This window comes from Pseudophryne corroboree, chromosome 6 (genome assembly GCF_028390025.1).
Source record: "Pseudophryne corroboree isolate aPseCor3 chromosome 6, aPseCor3.hap2, whole genome shotgun sequence".
Classification (NCBI taxonomy): Eukaryota; Metazoa; Chordata; class Amphibia; order Anura; family Myobatrachidae; genus Pseudophryne; species Pseudophryne corroboree.
Window position 1 is genome coordinate 93595436 of NC_086449.1, and position 25438 is coordinate 93620873.

Here is a 25438-nt window from a genome sequence, read left to right on the forward strand (position 1 = left end):
GTATGAAACTTTGAAGGAGATTTATTTCAGCTTCCCATATGGTCTAGCGATAAGGATTCCTGGTTTTCACCCAGGCGGCCCGGGTTCGACTCCCGGTATGGGAATAGAATCTTATTGTTGTTTCTAAACAGATTCAAAAGCAGAGCAACAAAAACTAATAGTTGTAGCCAGATGTTTCCTTGTGTCTGATGTGGTTCCAATTGCAGACGTGATCCACTGCTACTAATTGTGACGAGGTTTTGGGCAACTGCTGTGCCATTATCATTGGCCTTATCACAGGTAAAATTTCCAGGTATTATGAAACTGTGAGAAATGGGCTCTCTGAGGACAAAAATCACAAAGAATAGAACAATGCATTATGCTCCCCTTTTCCATCATTGATTCCAGCTGCATGAAAAATAAAATAAAAAAATGTTACAAATGTGTCAAGTGATCTGAAAACACCTTTTCCATTAGTTATGGTCTAAAATCCTTTGGCGTTAAAACAAATTTACAGATGTTAAGTTCTGTTATAAAGAGAAAATCCCTTCAATCCGGATAGGTGTTCTGGCAACTTTACAAGAAACAGAGTTTTAACTCTCAAGTTACAATGCACTGTTCTGAGGACAACAGTCATGACAAATAGAATGAAAAATGCTTTATGCTTTTTTTCCCCTAAATGGGTACATCTTGGATGAGTTATTTGACATCTTTTCTTTTATTGCTGGTCTGAAAACTTTTATAGGTCAGGTGAATTATTAAAGCTTATCTGCAATTATAAACAGATGACACAACTCTTTCTGAAAGGTAACATTTTGATGCAATCAGTCTAGTTTGTTAGAAACAGGACTGCATCTCTCATATTGCAACGCCATGCTCCCAAAATAGACATCAATAAAAATGCCTTGCGTGAGGCTTGAACTCACGACCTTCAGATTATGAGACTGACGCGCTACCAACTGCGATAACAAGGCAACTGTTGGCTTATTTTTGGATTAGAAAAGGTGAGGCATTTTGGTTTAACAAATTTCCGATATCAGTAAAAATGTTTTCCTTGTATGAAACTTTGAAGGAGATTTATTTCAGCTTCCCATATGGTCTAGCGGTAAAGATTCCTGGTTTTCACCCAGGCGGCCCGGGTTCGACTCCCGGTATGGGAATGGAATCTTATTGTTGTTTCTAAACAGATTCAAATGCAGAGGAACAAAAACTAATAGTTGTAGCCAGATGTTTCCTTGTGTCTGATGTGGTTCCAATTGCAGACGTGATCCACTGCTACTAATTGTGACAAGGTTTTGGGCAACTGCTGTGCCATTATCATTGGCCTTATCACAGGTAAAATTTCCAGGTATTATGAAACTGTGAGAAATGGGCTCTATGAGGACAAAAATCACAAAGAATAGAACAATGCATTATGCTCCCCTTTTCCATCATTGATTCCAGCTGCATGAAAAATAAAATAAAAAAATGTTACAAATGTGTCAAGTGATCTGAAAACACCTTTTCCATTAGTTATGGTCTAAAATCCTTTGGCGTTAAAACAAATTTACAGATGTTAAGTCCTGTTATAAAGAGAAAATTCCTTCAATCCGGACAGGTGTTCTGGCAACTTTACAAGAAACAGAGTTTTAACTCTCAAGTTACAATGCACTGTTCTGAGGACAACAGTCATGACAAATAGAATGAAAAATGCTTTATGCTTTTTTTCCCCTAAATGGGGTAGATCTTGGATGAGTTATTTGACATCTTTTCTTTTATTGCTGGTCTGAAATCTTTTATAGGTCAGGTGAATTATTAAAGCTTATCTGCAATTATAAACAGATGACACAACTCTTTCTGAAAGGTAACATTTTGATGCAATCAGTCTAGTTTGTTAGAAACAGGACTGCATCTCTCATATTGCAACGCCATGCTCCCAAAATAGACATCAATAAAAATGCCTTGCGTGAGGCTTGAACTCACGACCTTCAGATTATGAGACTGACGCGCTACCAACTGCGATAACAAGGCAACTGTTGGCTTATTTTTGGATTAGAAAAGGTGAGGCATTTTGGTTTAACAAATTTCCGATATCAGTAAAAATGTTTTCCTTGTATGAAACTTTGAAGGAGATTTATTTCAGCTTCCCATATGGTCTAGCGGTAAAGATTCCTGGTTTTCACCCAGGCGGCCCGGGTTCGACTCCCGGTATGGGAATAGAATCTTATTGTTGTTTTTAAACAGATTCAAAAGCAGAGGAACAAAAACTAATAGTTGTAGCCAGATGTTTCCTTGTGTCTGATGTGGTTCCAATTGCAGACGTGATCCACTGCTACTAATTGTGACAAGGTTTTGGGCAACTGCTGTGCCATTATCATTGGCCTTATCACAGGTAAAATTTCCAGGTATTATGAAACTGTGAGAAATGGGCTCTCTGAGGACAAAAATTACAAAGAATAGAACAATGCATTATGCTCCCCTTTTCCATCATTGATTCCAGCTGCATGAAAAATAAAATAAAAAAATGTTACAAATGTGTCAAGTGATCTGAAAACACCTTTTCCATTAGTTATGGTCTAAAATCCTTTGGCGTTAAAACAAATTTACAGATGTTAAGTCCTGTTATAAAGAGAAAATTCCTTCAATACGGACAGGTGTTCTGGCAACTTTACAAGAAACAGAGTTTTAACTCTCAAGTTACAATGCACTGTTCTGAGGACAACAGTCATGACAAATAGAATGAAAACTGCTTTATGCTTTTTTTCCCCTAAATGGGTACATCTTGGATGAGTTATTTGACATCTTTTCTTTTATTGCTGGTCTGAAATCTTCTATAGGTCAGGTGAATTATTAAAGCTTATCTGCAATTATAAACAGATGACACAACTCTTTCTGAAAGGTAACATTTTGATGCAATCAGTCTAGTTTGTTAGAAACAGGACTGCATCTCTCATATTGCAATGCCATGCTCCCAAAACAGACATCAATAAAAATGCCCTGTGTGAGGCTTGAACTCACAAACTTCAGATTATGAGACTTACGTGCTACCAACTGCGCTAACAAGGAAACTGTAGCCTTAGATTTGGATTAGAAAAGGTGAGGCATTTTGGTTTAACAAATTTCCGATATCAGTAAAAATGTTTTCCTTGTATGAAACTTTGAAGTAGATTTATTTCAGCTTCCCATATGGTCTAGCGGTAAGGATTCCTGGTTTTCACCCAGGCGGCCCGGGTTCGACTCCCGGTATGGGAATGGAATCTTATTGTTGTTTCTAAACAGTTTCAAATGCAGAGGAACAAAAACTAATAGTTGAAGCCAGATGTTTCCTTGTGTCTGATGTGGTTCCAATTGCAGACGTGATCCACTGCTACTAATTGTGACAAGGTTTTGGGCAACTGCTGTGCCATTATCATTGGCCTTATCACAGGTAAAATTTCCAGGTATTATGAAACTGTGAGAAATGGGCTCTCTGAGGACAAAAATCACAAAGAATAGAACAATGCATTATGCTCCACTTTTCCATCATTGATACCAGCTGCATGAAAAATAAAATAAAAAAATGTTACAAATGTGTCAAGTGATCTGAAAACACCTTTTCCATTAGTTATGGTCTAAAATCCTTTGGCGTTAAATCAAATTTACAGATGTTAAGTGCTGTTATAAAGAGAAAATTCCTTCAATCCGGATAGGTGTTCTGGCAACTTTACAAGAAACAGAGTTTTAACTCTCAAGTTACAATGCACTGTTCTGAGGACAACAGTCATGACAAATAGAATGAAAAATGCTTTATGCTTTTTTTCCCCTAAATGGGTACATCTTGGATGAGTTATTTGACATCTTTTCTTTTATTACTGGTCTGAAATCTTTTATAGGTCAGGTGAATTATTAAAGCTTATCTGCAATTATAAACAGATGACACAACTCTTTCTGAAAGGTAACATTTTGATGCTATCAGTCTAGTTTGTTAGAAACAGGACTGCATCTCTCATATTGTAATGCCATGCTCCCAAAACAGACATCAATAAAAATGCCCTGTGTGAGGCTTGAACTCACGACCTTCAGATTATGAAACTGACGCGCTACCAACTGCGCTGACAAGGCAACTGTAGCCTTAGATTTGGATTAGAAAGGGTGAGGCATTTTGGTTTAACAAATTTCCGATATCAGTAAAAATGTTTTCCTTGTATGAAACTTTGAAGGAGATTTATTTCAGCTTCCCATATGGTCTAGCGATAAGGATTCCTGGTTTTCACCCAGGCGGCCCGGGTTCGACTCCCGGTATGGGAATGGAATCTTATTGCTGTTTCTAAACAGATTCAAAAGCAGAGCAACAAAAACTAATAGTTGTAGCCAGATGTTTCCTTGTGTCTGATGTGGTTCCTATTGCAGACGTGATCCACTGCTACTAATTGTGACGAGGTTTTGGGCAACTGCTGTGCCATTATCATTGGCCTTATCACAGGTAAAATTTCCAGGTATTATGAAACTGTGAGAAATGGGCTCTCTGAGGACAAAAATCACAAAGAATAGAACAATGCATTATGCTCCCCTTTTCAATCATTGATTCCAGCTGCATGAAAAATAAAATAAAACATTTTTACAAATGTGTCAAGTGATCTGAAAACACCTTTTCCATTAGTTATGGTCTAAAATCCTTTGGCGTTAAAACAAATTTACAGATGTTAAGTCCTGTTATAAAGAGAAAATCCCTTCAATCCGGATAGGTGTTCTGGCAACTTTACAAGAAACAGAGTTTTAACTCTCAAGTTACAATGCACTGTTCTGAGGACAACAGTCATGACAAATAGAATGAAAAATGCTTTATGCTTTTTTCCCCCTAAATGGGGTAGATCTTGGATGAGTTATTTGACATCTTTTCTTTTATTGCTGGTCTGAAAACTTTTATAGGTCAGGTAAATTATTAAAGCTTATCTGCAATTATAAACAGAAGACACAACTCTTTCTGAAAGGTAACATTTTGATGCAATCAGTCTAGTTTGTTAGAAACAGGACTGCATCTCTCATATTGTAATGCCATGCTCCCAAAACAGACATCAATAAAAATGCCCTGTGTGAAGCTTGAACTCACGACCTTCAGATTATGAGACTGACGCGCTACCAACTGCGCTGACAAGACAAATGTAGCCTTAGATTTGGATTAGAAAAGGTAAGGCATTTTGGTTTAACAAATTTCCGATATCAGTAAAAATGTTTTCCTTGTATGAAACTTTGAAGGAGATTTATTTCAGCTTCCCATATGGTCTAGCGATAAGGATTCCTGGTTTTCACCCAGGCGGCCCGGGTTCGACTTCCGGTATGGGAATAGAATCTTATTGTTGTTTCTAAACAGATTCAAAAGCAGAGCAACAAAAACTAATAGTTGTAGCCAGATGTTTCCTTGTGTCTGATGTGGTTCCAATTGCAGACGTGATCCACTGCTACTAATTGTGACGAGGTTTTGGGCAACTGCTGTGCCATTATCATTGGCCTTATCACAGGTAAAATTTCCAGGTATTATGAAACTGTGAGAAATGGGCTCTCTGAGGACAAAAATCACAAAGAATAGAACAATGCATTATGCTCCCCTTTTCCATCATTGATTCCAGCTGCATGAAAAATAAAATAAAAAAATGTTACAAATGTGTCAAGTGATTGGAAAACACCTTTTCCATTAGTTATGGTCTAAAATCCTTTGGCGTTAAAACAAATTTACAGATGTTAAGTTCTGTTATAAAGAGAAAATCCCTTCAATCCGGATAGGTGTTCTGGCAACTTTACAAGAAACAGAGTTTTAACTCTCAAGTTACAATGCACTGTTCTGAGGACAACAGTCATGACAAATAGAATGAAAAATGCTTTATGCTTTTTTTCCCCTAAATGGGGTAGATCTTGGATGAGTTATTTGACATCTTTTCTTTTATTGCTGGTCTGAAAACTTTTATAGGTCAGGTAAATTATTAAAGCTTATCTGCAATTATAAACAGAAGACACAACTCTTTCTGAAAGGTAACATTTTGATGCAATCGGTCTAGTTTGTTAGAAACAGGACTGCATCTCTCATATTGTAATGCCATGCTCCCAAAACAGACATCAATAAAAATGCCCTGTGTGAGGCTTGAACTCACGACCTTCAGATTATGAAACTGACGCGCTACCAACTGCGCTGACAAGACAACTGTAGCCTTAGATTTGGATTAGAAAAGGTGAGGCATTTTGGTTTAACAAATTTCCGATATTAGTAAAAATGTTTTCCTTGTATGAAACTTTGAAGGAGATTTATTTCAGCTTCCCATATGGTCTAGCGATAAGGATTCCTGGTTTTCACCCAGGCGGCCTGGTTTCGACTCCCGGTATGGGAATGGAATCTTTTTGCTGTTTCTAAACAGATTCAAAAGCAGAGCAACAAAAACTAATAGTTGTAGCCAGATGTTTCCTTGTGTCTGATGTGGTTCCAATTGCAGACGTGATCCACTGCTACTAATTGTGACGAGGTTTTGGGCAACTGCTTTGCCATTATCATTGGCCTTATCACAGGTAAAATTTCCAGGTATTATGAAACTGTGAGAAATGGGCTCTCTGAGGACAAAAATCACAAAGAATAGAACAATGCATTATGCTCCCCTTTTCAATCATTGATTCCAGCTGCATGAAAAATAAAATAAAAAAATGTTACAAATGTGTCAAGTGATCTGAAAACACCTTTTCCATTAGTTATGGTCTAAAATCCTTTGGCGTTAAAACAAATTTACAGATGTTAAGTCCTGTTATAAAGAGAAAATTCCTTCAATCCGGATAGGTGATCTGGCAACTTTACAAGAAAGAGTTTTAACTCTCAAGTTACAATGCACTGTTCTGAGGACAGCAGTCGTGACAAATAGAATGAAAAATACTTTATGCTTTTTTTCCCCTAAATGGGTACATCTTGGATGAGTTATTTGACATATTATCTTTTATTGCTGGTCTGAAATCTTTTATAGGTCAGGTGAATTATTAAGGCTTATCTGCAATTATAAACAGATGACACAACTCTTTCTGAAAGGTAACATTTTGATGCTATCAGTCTAGTTTGTTAGAAACAGGACTGCATCTCTCATATTGCAATGCCATGCTCCCAAAATAGACATCAATAAAAATGCCCTGTGTGAGGCTTGAACTCACGACCTTCAGATTATGAGACTGACGCGCTACCAACTGCGCTAACAAGGCAACTGTAGCCTTAGATATGGATTAGAAAAGGTGAGGCATTTTGGTTTAACAAATTTCCGATATCAGTAAAAAATTTTTCCTTGTATGAAACTTTGAAGGAGATTTATTTCAGCTTCCCATATGGTCTAGCGATAAGGATTCCTGGTTTTCACCCAGGCGACCCGGGTTCGACTCCCGGTATGGGAATGGAATCTTATTGCTGTTTCTAAACAGATTCAAAAGCAGAGCAACAAAAACTAATAGTTGTAGCCAGATGTTTCCTTGTGTCTGATGTGGTTCCTATTGCAGACGTGATCCACTGCTACTAATTGTGATGAGGTTTTGGGCAACTGCTGTGCCATTATCATTGGCCTTATCACAGGTAAAATTTCCAGGTATTATGAAACTGTGAGAAATGGGCTCTCTGAGGACAAAAATCACAAAGAATAGAACAATGCATTATGCTCCCCTTTTCCATCATTGATTCCAGCTGCATGAAAAATAAAATAAAAAAATGTTACAAATGTGTCAAGTGATCTGAAAACACCTTTTCCATTAGTTATGGTCTAAAATCCTTTGGCGTTAAAACAAATTTACAGATGTTAAGTCCTGTTATAAAGAGAAAATCCCTTCAATCCGGATAGGTGTTCTGGCAACTTTACAAGAAACAGAGTTTTAACTCTCAAGTTACAATGCACTGTTCTGAGGACAACAGTCGTGACAAATAGAATGAAAAATGCTTTATGCTTTTTTTCCCCTAAATGGGTACATCTTGGATGAGTTATTTGACATATTTTCTTTTATTGCTGGTCTGAAATCTTTTATAGGTCAGGTGAATTATTAAGGCTTATCTGCAATTATAAACAGATGACACAACTCTTTCTGAAAGGTAACATTTTGATGCTATCAGTCTAGTTTGTTAGAAACAGGACTGCATCTCTCATATTGCAATGCCATGCTCCCAAAATAGACATCAATAAAAATGCCCTGTGTGAGGCTTGAACTCACGACATTCAGATTATGAGACTGACGCGCTACCAACTGCGCTAACAAGGCAACTGTAGCCTTAGATATGGATTAGAAAAGGTGAGGCATTTTGGTTTAACAAATTTCCGATATCAGTAAAAATGTTTTCCTTGTATGAAACTTTGAAGGAGATTTATTTCAGCTTCCCATATGGTCTAGCGATAAGGATTCCTGGTTTTCACCCAGGCGGCCCGGGTTCGACTTCCGGTATGGGAATGGAATCTTATTGCTGTTTCTAAACAGATTCAAAAGCAGAGCAACAAAAACTAATAGTTGTAGCCAGATGTTTCCTTGTGTCTGATGTGGTTCCTATTGCAGACGTGATCCACTGCTACTAATTGTGATGAGGTTTTGGGCAACTGCTGTGCCATTATCATTGGCCTTATCACAGGTAAAATTTCCAGGTATTATGAAACTGTGAGAAATGGGCTCTCTGAGGACAAAAATCACAAAGAATAGAACAATGCATTATGCTCCCCTTTTCCATCATTGATTCCAGCTGCATGAAAAATAAAATAAAAAAATGTTACAAATGTGTCAAGTGATCTGAAAACACCTTTTCCATTAGTTATGGTCTAAAATCCTTTGGCGTTAAAACAAATTTACAGATGTTAAGTCCTGTTATAAAGAGAAAATCCCTTCAATCCGGATAGGTGTTCTGGCAACTTTACAAGAAACAGAGTTTTAACTCTCAAGTTACAATGCACTGTTCTGAGGACAACAGTCGTGACAAATAGAATGAAAAATGCTTTATGCTTTTTTTTCCCCTAAATGGGTACATCTTGGATGAGTTATTTGACATATTTTCTTTTATTGCTGGTCTGAAATCTTTTATAGGTCAGGTGAATTATTAAAGCTTATCTGCAATTATAAACAGATGACACAACTCTTTCTGAAAGGTAACATTTTGATGCAATCAGTCTAGTTTGTTAGAAACAGGACTGCATCTCTCATATTGTAATGCCATGCTCCCAAAACAGACATCAATAAAAATACCCTGTGTGAGGCTTGAACTCACGACCTTCAGATTATGAGACTGACGCGCTACCAACTGCGCTGAAAAGGCAACTGTAGCCTTAGATTTGGATTAGAAAAGGTGAGGCATTTTGGTTTAACAAATTTCCGATATCAGTAAAAATGTTTTCCTTGTATAAAACTTTGAAGGAGATTTATTTCAGCTTTCCATATGGTCTAGCGCACAGGTTCTCAAACTCGGTCCTCGGGACCCCACACGGTGCATGTTTTGCAGGTCTCCTCACAGAATCACAAGTGAAATAATTAGCTCCACCTGTGGACCTTTTAAAATGTCAGTGAGTAATTAATACACCTGTGCACTTGCTGGGTTACCTGCAAAACATGCACTGTGTGGGGTCCTGAGGACCGAGTTTGAGAACCACTGGTCTAGCGATAAGGATTCCTGGTTTTCACCCAGGCGGCCCGGGTTCGACTCCCGGTATGGGAATAGAATCTTATTGTTGTTTCTAACAGATTCAAAAGCAGAGCAACAAAAACTAATAGTTGTAGCCAGATGTTTCCTTGTGTCTGATGTGGTTCCAATTGCAGACGTGATCCACTGCTACTAATTGTGACAAGGTTTTGGGCAACTGCTGTGCCATTATCATTGGCCTTATCACAGGTAAAATTTCCAGGTATTATGAAACTGTGAGAAATGGGCTCTCTGAGGACAAAAATTACAAAGAATAGAACAATGCATTATGCTCCCCTTTTCCATCATTGATTCCAGCTGCATGAAAAATAAAATAAAAAAATGTTACAAATGTGTCAAGTGATCTGAAAACACCTTTTCCATTAGTTATGGTCTAAAATCCTTTGGCGTTAAAACAAATTTACAGATGTTAAGTCCTGTTATAAAGAGAAAATTCCTTCAATACGGACAGGTGTTCTGGCAACTTTACAAGAAACAGAGTTTTAACTCTCAAGTTACAATGCACTGTTCTGAGGACAACAGTCATGACAAATAGAATGAAAACTGCTTTATGCTTTTTTTCCCCTAAATGGGTACATCTTGGATGAGTTATTTGACATCTTTTCTTTTATTGCTGGTCTGAAATCTTTTATAGGTCAGGTGAATTATTAAAGCTTATCTGCAATTATAAACAGATGACACAACTCTTTCTGAAAGGTAACATTTTGATGCAATCAGTCTAGTTTGTTAGAAACAGGACTGCATCTCTCATATTGCAATGCCATGCTCCCAAAACAGACATCAATAAAAATGCCCTGTGTGAGGCTTGAACTCACGAACTTCAGATTATGAGACTTACGTGCTACCAACTGCGCTAACAAGGCAACTGTAGCATTAGATTTGGATTAGAAAAGGTGAGGCATTTTGGTTTAACAAATTTCCGATATCAGTAAAAATGTTTTCCTTGTATGAAACTTTGAAGTAGATTTATTTCAGCTTCCCATATGGTCTAGCGGTAAGGATTCCTGGTTTTCACCCAGGCGGCCCGGGTTCGACTCCCGGTATGGGAATGGAATCTTATTGTTGTTTCTAAACAGTTTCAAATGCAGAGGAACAAAAACTAATAGTTGTAGCCAGATGTTTCCTTGTGTCTGATGTGGTTCCAATTGCAGACGTGATCCACTGCTACTAATTGTGACAAGGTTTTGGGCAACTGCTGTGCCATTATCATTGGCCTTATCACAGGTAAAATTTCCAGGTATTATGAAACTGTGAGAAATGGGCTCTCTGAGGACAAAAATCACAAAGAATAGAACAATGCATTATGCTCCCCTTTTCCATCATTGATACCAGCTGCATGAAAAATAAAATAAAAAAATGTTACAAATGTGTCAAGTGATCTGAAAACACCTTTTCCATTAGTTATGGTCTAAAATCCTTTGGCGTTAAAACAAATTTACAGATGTTAAGTGCTGTTATAAAGAGAAAATTCCTTCAATCCGGATAGGTGTTCTGGCAACTTTACAAGAAACAGAGTTTTAACTCTCAAGTTACAATGCACTGTTCTGAGGACAACAGTCATGACAAATAGAATGAAAAATGCTTTATGCTTTTTTTCCCCTAAATGGGTACATCTTGGATGAGTTATTTGACATCTTTTCTTTTATTGCTGGTCTGAAATCTTTTATAGGTCAGGTGAATTATTAAAGCTTATCTGCAATTATAAACAGATGACACAACTCTTTCTGAAAGGTAACATTTTGATGCTATCAGTCTAGTTTGTTAGAAACAGGACTGCATCTCTCATATTGTAATGCCATGCTCCCAAAACAGACATCAATAAAAATGCCCTGTGTGAGGCTTGAACTCACGACCTTCAGATTATGAAACTGACGCGCTACCAACTGCGCTGACAAGGCAACTGTAGCCTTAGATTTGGATTAGAAAGGGTGAGGCATTTTGGTTTAACAAATTTCCGATATCAGTAAAAATGTTTTCCTTGTATGAAACTTTGAAGGAGATTTATTTCAGCTTCCCATATGGTCTAGCGATAAGGATTCCTGGTTTTCACCCAGGCGGCCCGGGTTCGACTCCCGGTATGGGAATGGAATCTTATTGCTGTTTCTAAACAGATTCAAAAGCAGAGCAACAAAAACTAATAGTTGTAGCCAGATGTTTCCTTGTGTCTGATGTGGTTCCTATTGCAGACGTGATCCACTGCTACTAATTGTGACGAGGTTTTGGGCAACTGCTGTGCCATTATCATTGGCCTTATCACAGGTAAAATTTCCAGGTATTATGAAACTGTGAGAAATGGGCTCTCTGAGGACAAAAATCACAAAGAATAGAACAATGCATTATGCTCCCCTTTTCAATCATTGATTCCAGCTGCATGAAAAATAAAATAAAAATTTTTTACAAATGTGTCAAGTGATCTGAAAACACCTTTTCCATTAGTTATGGTCTAAAATCCTTTGGCGTTAAAACAAATTTACAGATGTTAAGTCCTGTTATAAAGAGAAAATCCCTTCAATCCGGATAGGTGTTCTGGCAACTTTACAAGAAACAGAGTTTTAACTCTCAAGTTACAATGCACTGTTCTGAGGACAACAGTCATGACAAATAGAATGAAAAATGCTTTATGCTTTTTTTCCCCTAAATGGGGTAGATCTTGGATGAGTTATTTGACATCTTTTCTTTTATTGCTGGTCTGAAAACTTTTATAGGTCAGGTAAATTATTAAAGCTTATCTGCAATTATAAACAGAAGACACAACTCTTTCTGAAAGGTAACATTTTGATGCAATCAGTCTAGTTTGTTAGAAACAGGACTGCATCTCTCATATTGTAATGCCATGCTCCCAAAACAGACATCAATAAAAATACCCTGTGTGAGGCTTGAACTCACGACCTTCAGATTATGAGACTGACGCGCTACCAACTGCGCTGACAAGGCAACTGTAGCCTTAGATTTGGATTAGAAAAGGTGAGGCATTTTGGTTTAACAAATTTCCGATATCAGTAAAAATGTTTTCCTTGTATAAAACTTTGAAGGAGATTAATTTCAGCTTTCCATATGGTCTAGCGATAAGGATTCCTGGTTTTCACCCAGGCGGCCCGGGTTCGACTCCCGGTATGGGAATGGAATCTTATTGTTGTTTCTAAACAGATTCAAAAGCAGAGCAACAAAAACTAATAGTTGTAGCCAGATGTTTCCTTGTGTCTGATGTGGTTCCGATTGCAGACGTGATCCACTGCTACTAATTGTGACGAGGTTTTGGGCAACTGCTGTGCCATTATCATTGGCCTTATCACAGGTAAAATTTCCAGGTATTATGAAACTGTGAGAAATGGGCTCTCTGAGGACAAAAATCACAAAGAATAGAACAATGCATTATGCTCCCCTTTTCCATCATTGATTCCAGCTGCATGAAAAATAAAATAAAAAAATGTTACAAATGTGTCAAGTGATCTGAAAACACCTTTTCCATTAGTTATGGTCTAAAATCCTTTGGCGTTAAAACAAATTTACAGATGTTAAGTCCTGTTATAAAGAGAAAATTCCTTCAATCCGGATAGGTGATCTGGCAACTTTACAAGAAACAGAGTTTTAACTCTCAAGTTACAATGCACTGTTCTGAGGACAACAGTCGTGACAAATAGAATGAAAAATGCTTTATGCTTTTTTTCCCCTAAATGGGTACATCTTGGATGAGTTATTTGACATATTTTCTTTTATTGCTGGTCTGAAATCTTTTATAGGTCAGGTGAATTATTAAGGCTTATCTGCAATTATAAACAGATGACACAACTCTTTCTGAAAGGTAACATTTTGATGCAATCAGTCTAGTTTGTTAGAAACAGGACTGCATCTCTCATATTGCAATGCCATGCTCCCAAAATAGACATCAATAAAAAAGCCCTGTGTGAGGCTTGAACTCACGACCTTCAGATTATGAGACTGACGCGCTACCAACTGCACTAACAAGGCAACTGTAGCCTTAGATTTGGATTAGAAAAGGTGAGGCATTTTGGTTTAACAAATTTCCGATATCAGTAAAAATGTTTTCCTTGTATGAAACTTTGAAGGAGATTTATTTCAGCTTCCCATATGGTCTAGCGGTAAGGATTCTTGGTTTTCACCCAGGCGGCCCGGGTTCGACTCCCGGTATGGGAATGGAATCTTATTGTTGTTTCTTAACAGATTCAAAAGCAGAGGAACAAAAACTAATAGTTGTAGCCAGATGTTTCCTTGTGTCTGATGTGGTTCCAATTGCAGACGTGATCCACTGCTACTAATTGTGACAAGGTTTTGGGCAACTGCTGTGCCATTATCATTGGCCTTATCACAGGTAAAATTTCCAGGTATTATGAAACTGTGAGAAATGGGCTCTCTGAGGACAAAAATCACAAAGAATAGAACAATGCATTATGCTCCCCTTTTCCATCATTGATTCCAGCTGCATGAAAAATAAAATAAAAAAAATGTTACAGATGTGTCAAGTGATCTGAAAACACCTTTTCCATTAGTTATGGTCTAAAATCCTTTGGCATTAAAACAAATTTACAGATGTTAACTCCTGTTATAAAGAGAAAATTCCTTCAATCCGGATAGGTGTTCTGGAAACTTTACAAGTGTCGAAGTCGAAAAATATCATGCCATATACTAACCATATACTAACCCCATGCACATGCCCGCTGCGCGTGCACTCAGTCCGCCGTACGTGCACACATTCGAAAGTTGCGTAATATCGCTCCGGCGATAGTGCGCATAATGTGGGTATTTACGGCGGAGTTTGTGAGCCTGTAGCTGGCGACTCGTTTATAGCATAGTTAACCCATATAGCGTGTTTTGTAGATAATATTCCCCTTAATAATGTCTGAAAGTATGCTTAGTGTAAATAGTTCGTGGAAATGGGAATTCCTCTTTGTATGATATGAAGGGTCTGACAAAGGTTGAACGGTGGTGTCTAGTACCTAACTGAAGAGTATTTTATTAGAAACATTCCGGTGTTGGTTAGGAAGAGATTAATCGCTCCTGCGTATAGTTATGTTTAAAAGAAGTTTATGGACATTTACAGTATTTGCAGTTCATTATCCATGCGGGGGGAATCCTGTGGATACCTCCCACCTGAGCAGTTTGAAATAGTCACAGCCCACCTGTTCGAATCCACCTATGACCTTTTGTTATAATGCAGAGACACATTTCTGTGTCCAATGAACAATGAGATTGTAGGGCCCTTTGTAGTGAACTGTATGTTGTGTATATAAAGGCCACTGTCCCCTGACCGGCCAGTACTCTCTCTCATCAACATTTATCTCTGATAATTGGAGGACTGGATCCAGTTGCGCTAGTGAGTGTTCTCCCGTATGGTATGTTTCTCTGTGGCCATTCTGTTACCCGTTTGTGTATGCCATTCATTCTTATTCTATGTATTTGTGTTTGCGATCGTTAGCTATTGTATATATTTCTGTTTAGTTATTCTGTTTAGTTATTAATGTTAGGACTGTAGTGTATAAGCTGTAAACTGTTTTCTTTTCCCTTTTACTTACTAAAATCATCTAGAAAGGTGTTGGAACCTAACAAGTGTTTGTGTATTTCACCATTAATTACTAAGGGTTTCTGAGCATCTCAATCGCTCAAACAGCTTGCTAATCACAAGGTTTAGTGTTACACCATTACAGTATCATGGTATTAAGGTTTACAGTGTAAGCATATTCTGTGTTTAAGATTTAAAAGGTTATTGTCTGTGTGTACGCTCGCTGTGTGTATTCCGTACACCCAGCGCAGCGTGTGTACGTAACTTGCGTACCACGTGCGAGGTCTTTGTACGCAAATAGCGTACAAGGTGCGTAGCACGTGCACGTGGTTTAGCGGCTATTACGGCTACACGGTATTAGTAAATAGCTTATGTTAAAAGGTAAATATTTGACTTTATCAATTGGGGGCTACTCCGGTCCACCTCATATCCGCAGTCAGGCGAAAACACGCAGACTTTATCGATCAGCAAAGGGCGGATAGGTAGTATCCTGTAGTGCTGATCGATTTGCGTCTGCGTTTGCTTCTCTTGGTTTGTAGGGGTGCTGGTGGAATCCGAGGAAGGTAAGAACATACAGCTATTGTTTTAAATCTGTTTTTTTTTCTCTTTCTCTCTCTCTGTTTGGCGCTAATTGCGCACACAATACACGCACACACACCTGCATTTCATTTGTGTATTTTCGCATAGTCACTCTCTTGTTGCCATTAGAACTGATTGTTAGACACGTGCTTAGGAAATTTGGTGCTATTTAGTTGATATTATAAAGAGTAATATTTAAAGGGAGTAATTGTAAAAAGCACGCACGCAGCATAGCAGATACTGTGTGGTGCTCGGTAAGCGATTACAGTTTAACATCGTTTACATTTATATTAGTGTGTTATTTGTGTTACTGTGAACGTATCCGGCCTGTGTACACGTGTCTCTCACCGAGTGCGAGTCAAGCGTACGTGACGCAAAGGCGTACACACGTAGCGTGTTTACGCAACGTGCGTACAGATACGCCCACTAAACTCAAATCACACGATAGCATTGTTTTAGTGTGGGCGGCATAGTAGCCACGCGATAACAGCACAAGTTTGTTCAGTTTCCAAAAGTTTTAGTTTAAAGAGAACCTTTTTCTATTGCAAAACCCGGGTATTGAACTGTTGCCTGAATGAAAGTAATTTCTGTACAGAAAATAAGAATTTACTTACCGATAATTCTATTTCTCGTAGTCCGTAGTGGATGCTGGGGACTCCGTAAGGACCATGGGGAATAGCGGCTCCGCAGGAGACAGGGCACAAAAGTAAAAGCTTTAGGATCAGGTGGTGTGCACTGGCTCCTCCCCCTATGACCCTCCTCCAAGCCTCAGTTAGGATACTGTGCCCGGACGAGCGTACACAATAAGGAAGGATTTTGAATCCCGGGTAAGACTCATACCAGCCACACCAATCACACTGTACAACCTGTGATCTGAACCCAGTTAACAGCATGATAACAGCGGAGCCTCTGAAAAGATGGCTCACAACAATAATAACCCGTTTTAGTTAACAATAACTATGTACAAGTACTGCAGACAATCCGCACTTGGGATGGGCGCCCAGCATCCACTACGGACTACAAGAAATAGAATTATCGGTAAGTAAATTCTTATTTTCTCTGACGTCCTAAGTGGATGCTGGGGACTCCGTAAGGACCATGGGGATTATACCAAAGCTCCCAAACGGGCGGGAGAGTGCGGATGACTCTGCAGCACCGAATGAGAGAACTCCAGGTCCTCCTTAGCCAGGGTATCAAATTTGTAGAATTTTGCAAACGTGTTTGCCCCTGACCAAGTAGCAGCTCGGCAAAGTTGTAAAGCCGAGACCCCTCGGGCAGCCGCCCAAGATGAGCCCACCTTCCTTGTGGAATGGGCATTTACATATTTTGGCTGTGGCAGGCCTGCCAGAGAATGTGCAAGCTGAATTGTACTACACATCCAACTAGCAATCGTCTGCTTAGAAGCAAGAGCACCCAGTTTGTTGGGTGCATACAGGATAACAGCAAGTCAGTTTTCCTGACTCCAGCCGTCCTGGAAACATATATTTTCAGGGCCCTGACAACATCTAGCAACTTGGAGTCTTCCAAGTCCCTAGTAGCCGCAGGTACCACAATAAGCTGGTTCAGGTGAAACGCTGACACCACCTTAGGGAGAAACTGGGGACGAGTCCGCAGCTCTGCCCTGTCCGAATGGACAATCAGATATGGGCTTTTGTGAGACAAAGCCGCCAATTCTGACACTCGCCTGGCCGAGGCCAGGGCCAACAGCATGGTCACTTTCCATGTGAGATATTTCAAATCCACAGATTTGAGCGGTTTAAACCAATGTGATTTGAGGAATCCCAGAACTACGTTGAGATCCCACAGTGCCACTGGAGGCACAAAAGGGGGTTGTATATGCAGTACTCCCTTGACAAACTTCTGGACTTCAGGAACTGAAGCCAATTCTTTCTGGAAGAAAATTGACAGGGCCGAAATTTGAACCTTAATGGACCCCAATTTGAGGCCCATAGACACTCCTGTTTGCAGGAAATGCAGGAATCGACCGAGTTGAAATTCCTCCGTGGGGCCTTCCTGGCCTCACACCATGCAACATATTTTCGCCAAATGTGGTGATAATGTTGTGCGGTCACCTCCTTCCTGGCTCTGACCAGGGTAGGGATGACCTCTTCCGGAATGCCTTTTTCCCTTAGGATCCGGCGTTCAACCGCCATGCCGTCAAACGCAGCCGCGGTAAGACTTGGAACAGACATAATCCTTGCTGAAGCAAGTCCCTTCTTAGTATCTCTTGAAGTTCCGGGTACCAAGTCCTTCTTGGCCAATCCGGAGTCACGAGTATAGTTCTTACTCCTCTCCGTCTTATAATTCTCAGTACCTTGGGTATGAGAGGCAGAGGAGGGAACACATACACCGACTGGTACACCCACGGTGTTACCAGAGCGTCCCTGCTATTGCCTGAGGGTCTCTTGACCTGGCGCAATACCTGTCCAGTTTTTTGTTCAGACGGGACGCCATCATGTCCACCTTTGGTCTTTCCCAACGGTTCACAATCATGTGGAAGACTTCCAGATGAAGTCCCCACTCTCCCGGGTGGAGGTCGTGCCTGCTGAGGAAGTCTGCTTCCCAGTTGTCCACTCCCGGAATGAACACCGCTGACAGTGTTATCACATGATTTTTCGCCCAGCGAAGAATCCTTGCTGCCATTGCCCTCCTGCTTCTTGTGCTGCCCTGTCTGTTTACGTGGGCGACTGCCGTGATGTTGTCCGACTGGATCAGCACCGGTTGACTTTGAAGCAGAGGTCTTCCTAGGCTCAGAGCATTGTAAATTGCCCTTAGCTCCAGTATATTTATGTGGAGAGAAGTCTCCAGACTTGACCACACTCCTTGGAAATTTCTTCCCTGTGTGACTACTCCCCAGCCTCTCAGGCTGGCATCCGTGGTCACCAGGACCCAGTCCTGAATGCCGAATCTGCTGCCCTCTAGTAGATGAGCACTCTGCAGCCACCACAGAAGAGACACCCTTGTCCTTGGAGACAGGATTATCCGCTGATGCATATGAAGATGCGATCCGGACCATTCGTCCAGCAGATCCCACTGAAAAATTCTTGCGTGAAATCTGCCGAATGGAATCGCTTTGTAAGAAGCCACCATTTTTTCCCAGGACTCTTGTGCATTGATGCACTGACACTTGGCCTGGTTCTAGGAGGTTCCTAACTAGCTCGGATAACTCCCTGGCTTTCTCCTCCGGGAGAAACACCTTTTTCTGGACTGTGTCCAGAATCATCCCTAGGAACAGCAGACGTGTCGTCGGAATCAGCTGCGATTTTGGAATATTTAGAATCCACCCGTGCTGTCGTAGAACTACTTGAGATAGTGCTACTCCGACCTCCAACTGTTCTCTGGACCTTGCCCTTATCAGGAGATCGTCCAAGTAAGGGATAATTAAGACGCCTTTTCTTTGAAGAAGAATCATCATTTCGGCCATTACCTTGGTAAAGACCCGGGGTGCCGTGGACAATCCAAATGGCAGCGTCTGAAACTGATAGTGACAGTTCTGTACCACGAACCTGAGGTACCCTTGGTGAGAAGGGCAAATTGGGACATGGAGGTAAGCATCCTTGATGTCCAGGGACACCATATAGTCCCCTTCTTCCTGGTTCGCTATCACTGCTCTGAGTGACTCCATCTTGATTTGAACCTTTGTATGTAAGTGTTCAAAGATTTCAGATTTAGAATAGGTCTCACCGAGCCGTCTGGCTTCAGTACCACAAATAGTGTGGAATAATACCCCTTTCCTTGTTGTAGGAGGGGTACTTTGATTATCACCTGCTGGGAATACAGCTTGTGAATTGTTTCCAATACTGCCTCCCTGTCGGAGGGAGACGTTGGTAAAGCAGACTTCAGCAACCTGCAAGAGGGAGACGTCTCGAACTTCCAATCTGTACCCCTGGGATACTACTTGTAGGATCCAGGGGTCCACTTGCGAGTGAGCCCACTGCGCGCTGAAACTCTTGAGACGACCCCCCACCGCACCTGAGTCCACTTGTACAGCCCCAGCGTCATGCTGAGGACTTGGCAGAAGCGGTGGAGGGCTTCTGTTCATGGGAAGGAGCTGCCTGCTGCAGTCTTCTTCCCTTTCCTCTACCCCTGGGCAGATATGACTGGCCTTTTGCCCGCTTGCCCTTATGGGGACGAAAGGACTGAGGCTGAAAAGACGGTGTCTTTTTCTGCTGAGATGTGACTTGGGGTAAAAAAGGTGGATTTTCCAGCTGTTGCCGTGGCCACCAGGTCCGATGGACCGACCCCAAATAACTCCTCCCCTTTATACGGCAATACTTCCATGTGCCGTTTGGAATCTGCATCACCTGACCATTGTCGTGTCCATAAACATCTTCTGGCAGACATGGACATCGCACTTACTCTTGATGCCAGAGTGCAAATATCCCTCTGTGCATCTCGCATATATAGAAATGCATCTTTTAAATGCTCTATAGTCAATAAAATACTGTCCCTGTCAAGGGTATCAATATTTTCAGTCAGGGAATCCGACCAAGCCACCCCAGCGCTGCACATCCAGGCTGAGGCGATCGCTGGTCGCAGTATAACACCAGTATGTGTGTATATACATTTTAGGATATTTTCCAGCCTCCTATCAGCTGGCTCCTTGAGGGCGGCCGTATCTGGAGACGGTAACGCCACTTGTTTTGATAAGCGTGTGAGCGCCTTATCCACCCTAGGGGGTGTTTCCCAATGCGCCCTAAATTCTGGCGGGAAAGGGTATAACGCCAATAATTTTCTATCGGGGGAAACCCACGCATCATCACACACTTCATTTAATTTATCTGATTCAGGAAAAACTACAGGTAGTTTTTTCACACCCCACATAATACCCTTTTTTGTGGTACTTGTAGTATCAGAAATATGTAACACCTCCTTCATTGCCCTTAACATGTAACGTGTGGCCCTAATGGAAAATACGTTTGTTTCTTCACCGTCGACACTGGAGTCAGTGTCCGTGTCTGTGTCGACCGACTGAGGTAATGGGCGTTTTAAAGCCCCTGACGGTGTTTGAGACGCCTGGACAGGTACTAATTGGTTTGCCGGCCGTCTCATGTCATCAACCGACCTTGCAGCGTGTTGACATTATCACGTAATTCCCTAAATAAGCCATCCATTCCGGTGTCGACTCCCTAGAGAGTGACATCACCATTACAGGCAATTGCTCCGCCTCCTCACCAACATCGTCCTCATACATGTCGACACACACATACCGACACACAGCACACACACAGGGAATGCTCTGATAGAGGACAGGACCCCACTAGCCCTTTGGGGAGACAGAGGGAGAGTTTGCCAGCACACACCAAAACGCTATAATTATACAGGGACAACCTTATATAAGTGTTTTCCCTTATAGCATCTTAATATATTATAATATCGCCACACAAAATGCCCCCCCTCTCTGTTTTAACCCTGTTTCTGTAGTGCAGTGCAGGGGAGAGCCTGGGAGCCTTCCTAGCAGCGGAGCTGTGTAGGAAAATGGCGCTGTGTGCTGAGGAGAATAGGCCCCGCCCCCTTTTCGGCGGGCTTCTTCTCCCGTTTTTCTGACAACCTGGCAGGGGTTAAATACATCCATATAGCCCCAGAGGCTATATGTGATGTATTTTTAGCCAGCATAGGTACTTTCATTGCTGCCCAGGGCGCCCCCCCCAGCGCCCTGCACCCTCAGTGACCGTTGGTGTGAAGTGTACCTTAAGAAGACTGGGAAGTCTTCAGCCGCCGATTTCTGGACCTCTTCTCTCTTCAGCATCTGCAAGGGGGTCGGCGGCGCGGCTCCGGTGACCCATCCAGGCTGTACCTGTGATCGTCCCTCTGGAGCTAGTGTCCAGTAGCCTAAGAAGCCAATCCATCCTGCACGCAGGTGAGTTCACTTCTTCTCCCCTAAGTCCCTCGTTGCAGTGAGCCTGTTGCCAGCAGGACTCACTGAAAATAAAAAACCTAACAAAACTTTTACTCTAAGCAGCTCTTTAGGAGAGCCACCTAGATTGCACCCATCTCGGCCGGGCACAAAAACCTAACTGAGGCTTGGAGGAGGGTCATAGGGGGAGGAGCCAGTGCACACCACCTGATCCTAAAGCTTTTACTTTTGTGCCCTGTCTCCTGCGGAGCCGCTATTCCCCATGGTCCTTACGGAGTCCCCAGCATCCACTTAGGACGTCAGAGAAAAATCAGTGTGCATATGAGTGAATAGGAGTGTGTGCAAATAAAGGTATTCTTTTGTGAACCCAGAAATTGGGATCCCGTCGGAGACCACATCAGGTGAGTGGACACTTGGTGGCGTGGGACTGGCTTGCCCGCGTTAACATTGTATAAGGTAAAGGAGCAAGTAGTATTCGCAGACAAAAAGAACTGCAACGGTTAAAGCGCTGCCCAGGGGGTTGGCGTAGTACCCATATAGGCACAAGTTGAGAAAACGCTCCGGCTGAAGGTTTCGCAGCCTAAACAACCGATTCCGTTGGTTGTACAGCGTATAAATAATAGTTATTTACACGAAGTGCGACTGTACCGCATGTAATTGTGTGCATTAGTTTGTTACCTTCATACCCGCTAAAATTTACTGTGGGATCATAAACGCTATTTGTACATTCTAACGTGATTTGTGTAGGTTTTTGTTATTTTAAGGGAGTTTCGCTGTTCACTCAGGAAATCTCCAACAACCAATATTTACTGGGGAGGGTAGCATACTCCCACTCGCCCCAGTAAATAGAGGTTACAAAAGATCCCGAGATTGGGTACGACCAGTGGTGGACACATTGCTGTAATTCAAATTGGCCAATAGGGGTGTGAGTGAAGGCACTCGTTGAACTTTCACCGTCGCCGTATCTCGGGGAACTTGGTTTGTTTTGTAAGAATTAGCTGAAACAGCAATATCTGCAAACAATGGGGGCCAGTTGCTCAAGTAAGGGACGACCAACAAGGGCTCACGTTGGTGTTTGTTGGCCCAAAGGGTCAGCACGGTATATGTGTGAGAAATACGGATCACACACACAGGTATTATGCAAAGAATGGGAACGAATGACTGAGGATGATGGAGAACAGTTCCCCAAGGTGGGCAGTTTGAATCCTGAGGTATTGCAAAATCTAAGAAAAAGGATAGGTCTAATAAAATCTGCAAAACAGAGGATTAGACATTATGATTGTTTACAGTTATGGCAACAGGAGAGTGAAATACAACAGGAATTAGCTCAAAAAGCAAATTCAAATCCTGGTAGAAGTCTGATAGCAACGGCACCACCACCGTATATAGGCCCTCATTCCGAGTTGATCGCTCGGTATTTTTCATCGCATCGCAGTGAAATTCCGCTTAGTACGCATGCACAATATTCGCACTGCGACTGCGCCAAGTAATTTTACAATGGAGTTAGTATTTTTACTCACGGCTTTTTCATCGCTCCGGCGATCGTAATGTGATTGACAGGAAATGGGTGTTACTGGGCGGAAACAGGCCGTTTTATGGGAGTGTGGCTGAAAACGCTACCGTTTCCGGAAAAAACGCAGGAGTGGCTGGAGAAACGGGGGAGTGGTTGGGCGAACGCTGGGTGTGTTTGTGACGTCAAACCAGGAACGACAAGCACTGAACTGATCGCACAGGCAGAGTAAGTCTGGAGCTACTCTAAAACTGCTAAGTAGTTTGTGAGCGCAATATTGCGAATACATCGGTCGCAATTTTAAGATGCTAAGATACACTCCCAGTAGGCGGCGGCTTAGCGTGTGTAACTCTGCTAAATTCGCCTTGCGACCGATCAACTCGGAATGAGGGCCATAGTAGGGGAAAAAGTGGCTGCAGAGAATGGCATACGGGTATACGAAAATAGTGCACTTAACAAATGTAGTAGTGATAGAGTAAAATTAATGTTAATGCAAATGTTGATGCTAATGCTAACCCGTGCAAGTTGTATCCCATTTTAAACTTCCCTCAGGAATGTGACCAGGAAGATGAGCCCACTACGATTTCAGCTCTCTCTCTAGCGGCCACCATAAACGATACTCCAGTGGGCACGGCCCAACCAGTAAGAGCGGTAGCAAAGGCCCATAGTGCAGGGACAGGTGAGGTTGTGTCTACAGGTAAGTACGGCACTGTACAATATGCTGAAACGGTTACACCACCCAGTGTAGAATCAACCCAGTGAGGTAATTGACCTTAATCCTGTCAGGGTGATAGCGGTCCCCAATGGAAAGACCGACGCAAATGGAGTCACACCCATAAGGAATATTGCAATGCATTGTCCTTGGTCCCGGGCAGAATTAAGAACAATTTTGTCTGAATTTCCTGATCCCAGAAAAGATCTAGCCGCATGTCAAAGGTTCATTAAGGATCTAGGTAACTCCACCGAACCTAACAACAAAGATTGGCGGACACTACTGCGGGCATGCCTGCCCTCTAGTAATGACCCTGTAAAATTCATTACGGATTGTAAGTTAGATGCAGAGGTAGCTCTCACTGACGAGTACAATCAGGAAAATGTTAGACAGATCAATCTGCAGTTAGGAGTATACTTCCCAGCCGTTGTAAAATGGAACAAAATTTTCTCCATTAAACAAATGGAAGGGGAAGCTGCTTCTGACTATTTCCACCGGGCACTGGAGGAAATGGCTAGATATACTGGGATCGTGGACATTGAGGCAAATGTACATCATAGAGAGGTAGCGGTGTCCGTACTGATGGACGGTTTAAAGGAAGTATTAAGGAATAGGGTACAAACCACTCAACCTAACTGGAAAGGTATGTCGGTGGCCACCTTAAGAAAGACTGCTGTCGGGCACGACAGGAACATCACAAGACGCAGGGAGTCACAGGGTGATAAGCTGATGGCCATAAGTATCCAAGCCCTTACAACAAGGCCGCCTCAGTCTACCCCTGGTAGTAAGCCGTATATGGTAAAATGTTACAATTGTAACAGGGAAGGACATTTTGCACGTAACTGCACCAATAGAAACCCACACAATGTATATCGACCCCCTAGACCAGAGCATGACACACAGTATGACACACGTAGATGGGATCAGGGACCGCAGAGACGGAGTTATGAGCCACATGCAGGGGAAACAAAAAGGTACCCACCAAAAAGAGACTGGCAAGTCTCTAATAATTCCCAGTTGCCCCCTTCACATGTTGTAGCTGCCAACGCACTCCAGGGAGGTCACCACATACAATAGGGGTGGGGCCACACCTGTAGTTTGCAGCCAGTGAAATTAATTGCGAGCCTTGGAAGTGAACCCGAGGTCACAATTGATGTAGCTGGTAGATCTCTACCTTTCCTTGTAGATACGGGGGCGGCCAAATCAGTGATAAATTCAACAGTGGGTATGAAGACCACTGGTAAGACAATTCCAGCCATGGGAGTAACGGGAGTAGTACAACACTACCCTTTAAGCAAACCAGCAGAGATTACGATAGGGCCTTTACAGACTAAGCATTCTTTTCTGCTGGCTGCATCGGCTCCGACTAATCTACTTGGTAGAGATTTACTTTGCTAGATGGGATGTATCATATATTGTACTCCTGAAGGTGTGTTCTTAGATATACCTGAGAATCACGCTCAGGAAGTGAAGGATATGTTAGATACCCCACAAAGGTTAATGACGCATGCTGTTGTTACAGATAGATGTCCGTCCAAGGTAGAGGAAATGATTTCCCAAATACCGGAATCACTTTGGACCAAGGATGGACAGGACACTGGATTGATGGCAAATGTAGCTCCTGTAGTAGTTCAAGTAAAAGATGG

The 25438-nt window shown here is 41.7% G+C and overlaps 24 non-coding genes across 24 annotated transcripts; 12 read left to right on the plus strand and 12 right to left on the minus strand.

Annotated features, from left to right (window-relative positions):
• Positions 1 to 32: 32 nt before the first annotated feature.
• TRNAE-UUC (transfer RNA glutamic acid (anticodon UUC)) lies at positions 33 to 104 on the plus strand. The gene has a single exon. It is a non-coding gene; the product is annotated as a tRNA-Glu (tRNA).
• A 776-nt stretch (positions 105 to 880) lies between these two features.
• TRNAM-CAU (transfer RNA methionine (anticodon CAU)) lies at positions 881 to 953 on the minus strand. The gene has a single exon. It is a non-coding gene; the product is annotated as a tRNA-Met (tRNA).
• Positions 954 to 1067: 114 nt separating this feature from the next.
• On the plus strand, positions 1068 to 1139 carry TRNAE-UUC (transfer RNA glutamic acid (anticodon UUC)). The gene has a single exon. It is a non-coding gene; the product is annotated as a tRNA-Glu (tRNA).
• Positions 1140 to 1916: 777 nt separating this feature from the next.
• Positions 1917 to 1989, minus strand: TRNAM-CAU (transfer RNA methionine (anticodon CAU)). The gene has a single exon. It is a non-coding gene; the product is annotated as a tRNA-Met (tRNA).
• Positions 1990 to 2103: 114 nt separating this feature from the next.
• TRNAE-UUC (transfer RNA glutamic acid (anticodon UUC)) lies at positions 2104 to 2175 on the plus strand. The gene has a single exon. It is a non-coding gene; the product is annotated as a tRNA-Glu (tRNA).
• Positions 2176 to 3138: 963 nt separating this feature from the next.
• TRNAE-UUC (transfer RNA glutamic acid (anticodon UUC)) lies at positions 3139 to 3210 on the plus strand. The gene has a single exon. It is a non-coding gene; the product is annotated as a tRNA-Glu (tRNA).
• Positions 3211 to 3986: 776 nt separating this feature from the next.
• TRNAM-CAU (transfer RNA methionine (anticodon CAU)) lies at positions 3987 to 4059 on the minus strand. The gene has a single exon. It is a non-coding gene; the product is annotated as a tRNA-Met (tRNA).
• Positions 4060 to 4173: 114 nt separating this feature from the next.
• On the plus strand, positions 4174 to 4245 carry TRNAE-UUC (transfer RNA glutamic acid (anticodon UUC)). Its single transcript has one exon. It is a non-coding gene; the product is annotated as a tRNA-Glu (tRNA).
• Positions 4246 to 5022: 777 nt separating this feature from the next.
• Positions 5023 to 5095, minus strand: TRNAM-CAU (transfer RNA methionine (anticodon CAU)). The gene has a single exon. It is a non-coding gene; the product is annotated as a tRNA-Met (tRNA).
• Positions 5096 to 5209: 114 nt separating this feature from the next.
• Positions 5210 to 5281, plus strand: TRNAE-UUC (transfer RNA glutamic acid (anticodon UUC)). Its single transcript has one exon. It is a non-coding gene; the product is annotated as a tRNA-Glu (tRNA).
• Positions 5282 to 6058: 777 nt separating this feature from the next.
• On the minus strand, positions 6059 to 6131 carry TRNAM-CAU (transfer RNA methionine (anticodon CAU)). The gene has a single exon. It is a non-coding gene; the product is annotated as a tRNA-Met (tRNA).
• A 960-nt stretch (positions 6132 to 7091) lies between these two features.
• On the minus strand, positions 7092 to 7164 carry TRNAM-CAU (transfer RNA methionine (anticodon CAU)). The gene has a single exon. It is a non-coding gene; the product is annotated as a tRNA-Met (tRNA).
• A 114-nt stretch (positions 7165 to 7278) lies between these two features.
• TRNAE-UUC (transfer RNA glutamic acid (anticodon UUC)) lies at positions 7279 to 7350 on the plus strand. The gene has a single exon. It is a non-coding gene; the product is annotated as a tRNA-Glu (tRNA).
• A 776-nt stretch (positions 7351 to 8126) lies between these two features.
• Positions 8127 to 8199, minus strand: TRNAM-CAU (transfer RNA methionine (anticodon CAU)). Its single transcript has one exon. It is a non-coding gene; the product is annotated as a tRNA-Met (tRNA).
• A 114-nt stretch (positions 8200 to 8313) lies between these two features.
• Positions 8314 to 8385, plus strand: TRNAE-UUC (transfer RNA glutamic acid (anticodon UUC)). The gene has a single exon. It is a non-coding gene; the product is annotated as a tRNA-Glu (tRNA).
• Positions 8386 to 9162: 777 nt separating this feature from the next.
• Positions 9163 to 9235, minus strand: TRNAM-CAU (transfer RNA methionine (anticodon CAU)). Its single transcript has one exon. It is a non-coding gene; the product is annotated as a tRNA-Met (tRNA).
• Positions 9236 to 10406: 1171 nt separating this feature from the next.
• On the minus strand, positions 10407 to 10479 carry TRNAM-CAU (transfer RNA methionine (anticodon CAU)). Its single transcript has one exon. It is a non-coding gene; the product is annotated as a tRNA-Met (tRNA).
• Positions 10480 to 10593: 114 nt separating this feature from the next.
• Positions 10594 to 10665, plus strand: TRNAE-UUC (transfer RNA glutamic acid (anticodon UUC)). The gene has a single exon. It is a non-coding gene; the product is annotated as a tRNA-Glu (tRNA).
• A 776-nt stretch (positions 10666 to 11441) lies between these two features.
• Positions 11442 to 11514, minus strand: TRNAM-CAU (transfer RNA methionine (anticodon CAU)). The gene has a single exon. It is a non-coding gene; the product is annotated as a tRNA-Met (tRNA).
• Positions 11515 to 11628: 114 nt separating this feature from the next.
• On the plus strand, positions 11629 to 11700 carry TRNAE-UUC (transfer RNA glutamic acid (anticodon UUC)). The gene has a single exon. It is a non-coding gene; the product is annotated as a tRNA-Glu (tRNA).
• Positions 11701 to 12477: 777 nt separating this feature from the next.
• TRNAM-CAU (transfer RNA methionine (anticodon CAU)) lies at positions 12478 to 12550 on the minus strand. Its single transcript has one exon. It is a non-coding gene; the product is annotated as a tRNA-Met (tRNA).
• A 114-nt stretch (positions 12551 to 12664) lies between these two features.
• On the plus strand, positions 12665 to 12736 carry TRNAE-UUC (transfer RNA glutamic acid (anticodon UUC)). Its single transcript has one exon. It is a non-coding gene; the product is annotated as a tRNA-Glu (tRNA).
• A 776-nt stretch (positions 12737 to 13512) lies between these two features.
• On the minus strand, positions 13513 to 13585 carry TRNAM-CAU (transfer RNA methionine (anticodon CAU)). The gene has a single exon. It is a non-coding gene; the product is annotated as a tRNA-Met (tRNA).
• A 114-nt stretch (positions 13586 to 13699) lies between these two features.
• TRNAE-UUC (transfer RNA glutamic acid (anticodon UUC)) lies at positions 13700 to 13771 on the plus strand. Its single transcript has one exon. It is a non-coding gene; the product is annotated as a tRNA-Glu (tRNA).
• Positions 13772 to 25438: the final 11667 nt, after the last annotated feature.